The sequence below is a fragment of the Pinus tabuliformis genome, chromosome 3_1 (genome assembly GCF_031772625.1).
Source record: "Pinus tabuliformis cultivar Carrire ecotype Pingquan chromosome 3_1, CPIR1, whole genome shotgun sequence".
NCBI classification, from domain to species: domain Eukaryota; kingdom Viridiplantae; phylum Streptophyta; class Pinopsida; order Pinales; family Pinaceae; genus Pinus; species Pinus tabuliformis.
In genome coordinates, this window is record NC_142301.1 from 892943096 (window position 1) to 892950603 (window position 7508).

Sequence of the window (7508 nt, forward strand, 5' to 3'; positions counted from 1 at the left end):
ATGAGCCGCAAACCAGAAGGAGAGGCCGTCTGCAGACTAGTTTCATACCAGGAAGACTTCTGGGCGGGAGTGCAGGAGGTGTGCGCTGTTACAAAACCTTTGGTAAAGGTTCTTCGGTTGGTTGATGGTGAGAAGCCCGCAATGGGCTATTTGTATGAAGCCATGGACAGGGCCAAAGAAGCCATTTGGTCCTACTATGATGATAAGGGAGATGATGGGTTTCAGAGACAACTCCTTCTATGGGAAGTCATTGATGAGCGATGGAACAACACACTCCATCGTCCCATTCATGCTGCTGGGCTTTTCCTGAACCCTGCATTTTCTTATGCATGTGGGTTTAATTTTGATGTTGAGGTCGTGGAAGGATTATTAACCTGTGTCCAGAAGATGGTGAGATCTCCAGAAGAACGTATGGAGATCTCTAGACAAATTGAGCAATATAAGTTGTCAGGTGGCACATTTGGCTTTGAGATGGCTGTCATTGATAGGACGATTAAAATGCCAGGTATTTTTTAGTTTGTAGTATGTACTTTGTAACTTTGTTTCAAATTTCATTGTTTCTTCAAATTCCATTTTTTTCTTATGTTTATTTAAAATTTTATTTGTAATTTTGTTGTAGACGCATGGTGGAAGATGTATGGTGGCAGAGTACCCCTTTTGCAAAATCTTGCCGTACGCATCCTCAGCCAAACATGCAGCTCCTCGGGATGTGAGCGCAATTGGAGTGTATTTGAAAAAATACACAAAAAGAAGCGCAATAGGTTAACACTTAAACATTTAAAATATTGCAAATTTCCAAATAAATTTTTGAATTCATTAAAGTTTTAAACAATATTTTTTTTATAATATTAATTATTAATTATTAATTTATTATTTCATGAACTTTGTACAGGTTGGAGTCCCATAGACTTAATGACATGGTCTATGTCTACTACAATCTTCGATTGTGGGTGAAACAACTAGAGAAGACACCTGATACGGAAGCCATCTCATTGGATGGGATTGACACCACTGCTGAATGGAGGGTTGAGACCGAGAGGCCTCTCATGGATCCCACTGAGGATTGGTTAGTGCAGGATGAGGGGGAGGAGGAGGGGGAGGAGGAGGAGGAGGAGGAGCAGGAGCAGGAGGAGGAGTTGGAGGAGCAGGAGGAGGAGGTGACACCGCCTACCCGGGCTACCACTACCACCAGTAGAGGACGTGGTCTCCGTCCACCTCAGCCTCCTGTAGCTGCTACTACTAGTTCTTCAGCTTCTAGAGCACGTCAGACTCCACTGCCATTTCCACCAGCACAGGCACCAGCTTCTACATCTAGAGGGAAAGAGAAAGCTGTGCCATTTTCTCGCAAGAGGGGCAGAGGAAATCAATAGGATTAGACTTTCATTTTATTGTATATGACATTATGACATGATGAGATACATTATCATATTTTTTGTTGATATTTTGAGGCTGAGTTGGACTTGGGACTCAGGACTTACTATTCAGGACATGATTCAATGTTATGTGTGATTTTAGCGCTAGAAATGATATTAAACATCTTATATATTAGTTTTTTTATCATATTTATGTGTCAATGTATTTATTTTATGTTGTAGATGGTTTAGATATTAAAAAAATTGAAAAAAAATGAAAAAAAATGAATATTTTTGTGCCAAACGCTTTTTTCCCGCTTTTTTCCGCTTTTTTCCCGCTTTTGTCGATTTTTTCCGCTTTTTTCCCGGCGCCGATTAAATCCCGATCGCGCTTTGTGCAACATTGCTTGGTAGTAATTAAAAAAGTAAGCGAAATAAACCAAAGAATACAAATAAAATTTCTAACAGGTAATACTTAGAAATTTCAACATTGTATCAGAGGATTGCAAATCACAGGAGAGCTGAAGGCACTAGCTGAATCAGAGAATTTGCAGTAGAATCAGCTGTCCTGAGTGACAGAAGTTGTTCCTAGGCATAAAACAACAGAGAAGGGTTGACGAAGAGGGCCTGCGTCATCAGTTCGAGCCAGAGTAGGGGCCAGCGTAGAAGCAGAAGAGGCTCACGAAAGCCACGTTATCCTGCTCAGCCAAGTAGGAGTGACACAGTTGGCTGGTGGAGCAATTAAACCAGTGTCGGGATTGCGCAGAGCCTAGAGGCTCAGTTCTTAAGTTCCTGGGGCATAGGAAGTTGTGGGCAGAACGGAGAAAGTGAAGCTGGTGGGGTGTCGTTGTCGAGACAAAACAGTACCTAACAGGACAAAACCAAGGTAGGAGTCGCTACCTAGGCGGATTTCTAGCCAAGAAATCCAGATCAATGTTGCAGGAGCATAGGAGATCAGAGAGGTGCGATTCGACTGTTGGCAAGAGGATTTCCATGAGGGAAATTGGGACTCAGAGGGAGTCTAGCAGAGAACTTCCAGACGGGAAGTAGAAACTCAGAGGGAGTCGAAGAGAGAACTTCCAGAGGGAAGTAGAGACTCAGAGGAGTTGCAAAGAAGGACAGAGAGATGGCCATGAATGGACTGAGGGATCAAGACAGGCTAGATGGGGCATCCAACTTTGTCATCTGGAAGGCTAGGATCCTGTCCGTTCTAGATAGACGTTGCATCAAGGCCTTCACCTTGAGAACCGCGACTATCCTTGTCGACCCGACTGATAATGAAAGGTATGAGGATGCGATGGCCAAGGCGAAATGCATAATCCTTGATGGGGTCAAAGATCATGTGGTCCAGCATATTGCCGAGAAGGAGACGACAAAGGAAATGTGGGATACCTTGAAGACATTGTATCAAGGCATTGACGTGCAGAGGAAGATGCTACTGGAGAATCAACTGCGGTCGTACTAGATGCAGAAGGTGGAGTAAATAAATCACTTCCTCAGCAGGTTGCAGGAGATCGGGGACCAGCTGACTTCTATAGGGGCCACGCTGGATCAGGAATTGATGGTGAGGATTGCCCTGAATGCAGTCTCCGAGGAGTGGGAGACATTCGTCCAAAGCATTTTGGGCAGAGCGAATCTTCCAGGATGGGAAGAACTGTGGGAAGCTCTTCGCCAAGAAGAAATCAGACGACTGACCAAGATGGGAAGCAGCAACAAAGGGACCTGGGTCAAGAAAGAGGAGGAAGAGGATGTCGCTTTGGCATCTGCGAGAGAGCATGGGAAGAGGAAGAAAAAGGACCTCTCCAAGAGTAAGTGCTTCAACTGTGGGGACCTGGGCCATTATGCAAACCAGTGTCCTAGGAAGAAGAATAAGGGAGAGGCGTCTGACTCCAAGGCAGCGCTAGCGAAGGTAGAAAAGGAGGTAGAGGATGATGATGATTGTGCCATGAGTGCTCATGTACCTCTAGAGAAGAGGTGGGGAGACATCGAGTTGTAGTCAGGAAGACTACAGGCGATGAGGGGAAGGATCCTTGAGGTACCCAAACTCTTGGATCAAATCCAACTACGGGAGCCCTGAAGAGGTAGTAGCAGGATGGCTGATGAAACGGATGCGGATGAAGCGGAAGAGAATGCTATAGTGAAGTAGTCCCTGGCAGTGCAGTGGGGTTTGCAGCAGTGAGAGAGGTACATAAGACATTACAGCAGTGCAGGAAGGCACAGAGGGGTTTGCAGCGGTGTAAGAGGCACAAAGATGTTGTAGCATCGCAGAGATAGCAGAGGGAGCACGCGATAGTGGCAGAGGGAGCTTCAGCATCAGGAGTATTTCTAGCCTGACAAGGATGTCAGTAGTTGGGTGGATCAGTTACGTACTTCTGAGTAACTGAGTTGCAGTGTAGTAGCAGTATGTAGTAGCACGATGCAACATCATGAGGGGGATGCAGTGCTGGGAGGATGGACCAGCAGTAGCACGGGATGCAGAGGGATTTGCCATACGGATGCAGCAGTGGTAGTGGCAAGGCCGTGGGTAGCAGTACTAGATGCAGCAACGTAGAGGATGTTGGGCGGGGAGGCCTAGCATCAACATAGGTACCAATGTCGGATGATCAAAGTAATGCTCAGTGAGGAGTATTACTAGAGCATAGTCCTCGCTAAGAGGGAGTGTTGATTTGGGTTAGCATCGGATGTGCTCTAGCAATGAAAATTGGTGGAGAGGCTAAAGCACATGAGATCTCCAAGACCCAGAAATGGTTTAGACAGATTATACCCAGTTTGGGAGATATTAAAATAATTAATATTTTTAATGGAGTTCCTAAGTCTAAACTTAGGAAAAATAAAATATTAATGGGTATTAATATAAAATTGGGTTAGAAGGTTCTAAAGGACATGGATCAAGCCAAATCTAATCTTAGCCGTTGATTAGAGATGTAATCTCGGCCATTGAAGACTCAACGGAAAAAATATAAGAGGAGGCTTGAGGGTTAGTTGGAGATACACCAAAGTGATCAGTCATTCGTTTTTCTAGAGCGGGGTTTGCTAAGGGAAATCGAATCAGTGATCAGAGTTGCAGCGAGGGGCAATGAGTACAAGGCAGAGATGCAGAGATAGTGCCGAGAGATCAGCGCAGAAGCAGAGAGGCAGACGCAGAGCCAGAGGGAGCCACGCAGAGGCCAGAAGTGACTACATAGAGGCCTGAAGGGCCTACGTCATCCACATAAAGGTTGCAGGAGTGACACAGAGAGCTAGAGAGGCTGCGCAAAACCTTAGAGGGCTAACGCGGAGCTTCACATTGTGCTGGAGAGGGTTTCGTGGGGCAGACTCTCAGAATATTTGCTTCCGAAGAGAGGTATTACTACCAAGTTGATTTCTCTGCCAAGTGAGCCAGTTTGGCACCCAGTTGTACTCAAGAAAAACTGCTTAATAATAAAACTCTCAGAACTGTTGCACCGGTTTTCCCAAGTTGGGTTTTTCCGAGGACGATTGTCCAAAAATAACGGTGTCACTTATGTGTTTGTCTATTTCTTTCAGTTGTTGATTTGTAGATGGTTGAGACTGTATTGTGTTTATTTAAGTGTTTATATGGTTAAATAACTTGTTAGTAATTAAACAAGTAGGCGAAATAAACCAGAGAATACAAATAAAATTTCTAACGGGTAATACTTAGAAATTTCAACATGGTATTAGAGGATTGTAGATCACAGGAGAGCTGAAGGCACTAACTGAATCAGAGAATTTGCAGCAGAATCAGCTGTCCCGATTGACAGAAGTTGTTCCTAGGCATAAAGCAGCAGAGAAGGGTTGACGAAGAGGGCTTGCGTCATCAATTCGAGCTAGAGTATGGGCCAGCGCAGAAGCAGTGAGAAGCAGAAGAGGCTCACGAAAGCCACGTCATCCTGCTCAGCCAAGTAGGAGTGACACAGTTGGCTAGTGGAGCAATTCAGCTAGTGTCGGGATTGCACAAAGCCTAGAGGCTCAGTTCTTCAGTTACTGGGGCATAGGAAGTTGTGGGCGGATCGGAGAGAGTGAAGCTGGTTGGGTGTTGTTGCTGCCGAGACAAAACAGTACCTAACGAGACAAAACCGAGGTAGGAGTCACTACCTAGGTGGATTTCTAGCCATGAAATCCAGATCAGTGTTGCAGGAGCATAGGAGATCGGAGAGGTGCGATTCAACTGTTGGCAGGAGGATTTCCATGAGGGAAATCGAGACTCAAAGGGAGTCTAGCAGAGAACTTCCAGATGAGAAGTAGAGACTCAGACGGAGTCGAAGAGAGAACTTCCAGAGGGAAGTAGAGACTCGGAGGAGTTGAAAAGAAGGGCAGAGAGATGGCCATGAATGGACTGAGGGATCAGGACAGGCTGGACAGGGCGTCCAACTTTGTCATCTGGAAGGCTAGGATCTTGTCCGTTCTAGATAGACATCGCATCAAGGCCTTCGTCTTGAGAACCGTGGCTATCCCTGTCGACCCGGCTGATAATGAAAGGTATGAGGATGCGATGGCCAAGGCAAAATGCATAATCCTTGATGGGGTCAAGGATCATGTGGTTCAGCATATTGCCGAGAAGGAGACGACAAAGGAAATGTGGGATACCTTGAAGACATTGTATCAAAGCATTAACGTGTAGAGGAAGATGCTGCTGGAGAATCAATTGCAGTCGTACCAGATGCAGAAGGGGGAGCAGATAAATCACTTCCTCAGCAGGTTGGAGGAGATCCGGGACCAGCTGACTTCTATAGGGGTCACACCGGATCAGGAATTGATGGCGAGGACTGGCCTGAACGCAGTCTCCGAGGAGTAGGAGACATTCCTCCAAAGCATTTTTGGCAGAGAAAATCTTCCAGGATGGGAAGAATTGTGGGCATCTCTTCACCAAGAAGAGATCAGATGGCTAACTAAGACGGGAAGCAGCAACAAAGGGGCCCGGGTCAAGAAAGAGGAGGAAGAGGATGCCACTCTGGCATCTGCGAGAGAGCATGGGAAGAGGAAGAAAAAGGACCTCTCCAAGAGTAAGTGCTTTAACTGTGGGGAGTTGGGCCATTATGCAAACCAGTGTCCTAGGAAAAAAATAAGGGAGAGGCGTCTGACTCCAAGGCAGCGCCAACGAAGGCAAAAAAGGAGGTAGAGGATGATGACGATTGTGCCATGAGTGCTCATGTACCTCTAGAGAAGAGGTGGGGAGACATCGAGCTGTAGTTAGGAAGACTACAGGCAATGAGGGGTAGGATCCTTGAGGTACCCAAACTCTTGGATTAGATCCAGCTACGGGAGCCCCAAAGAGACAGTAGCAGGATGGCGGATGTCGGTAGAAACAGATGCGGATGAAGCGGCAAAGAATGCTATAGTGTAGTAGTCCCTGGAAGCGCAGTGGGGTTTGCAGCAGTGCGAGAGGCACAAAAGACGTTACAGCGATGCAGGAAGGCACATAGGGGTTTGCAGCAGTGCGAGAGGCACAAAGATGTTGCAGCAGTGCAGAGATAGCAGAGGGAGCATGCGATAGTGGCAGAGGGAGATTCAGCCTCGAGAGTGTTTCTAGCCTAACAAGGATGTCAGTAGTTGGGTAGATCAGTTACTTACTTCTCAGTAACTGAGATGCAGTGTAGTAGCAGTATGTAGTAGCACGATGCAACATGATGAGAGGGGGATGCAGTACAGATGCAGTGCTGGGAGGATGGACCAGTAGTAACACAGATGCAGAGGGAGCTATCGTATGGATGCAGCAGTGGTAGTGGCAGGGCTGTGGGTAGCAGTGCTAGATGCAACAACACAGAGGATGTTGGGCGGGGAGGCCTAGCATCAGCATAGGTACCGATGCCGGATGATCAAAGTAATGCTCAGTGAGTATTACTAGAGCATAGTCCTCGCTAAGAGGGAGTGTTGATTTGGGGTAGCATCGGATGTGCTTTAGCCATGAAAATTGGTTCAGAGGTTAAAGCACATGAGATCTCCAAGACCCAGAAATGGTTTGGACAGATTGTACCCGGTTTGGGAGATATTAATATAAAACTAGGTTAGAAGGTTCTAAAGGACATGGATCAAGCCAAATCTAATCTTAACCATTGATTAGAGATGTAATCTTGGCCGTTGAAGACTCAACAGAAAAAGTATAAGAGGAGGCTTGTGGGTTAGTTGGAGATACACCAGAGTGATCAGTCATTCGAT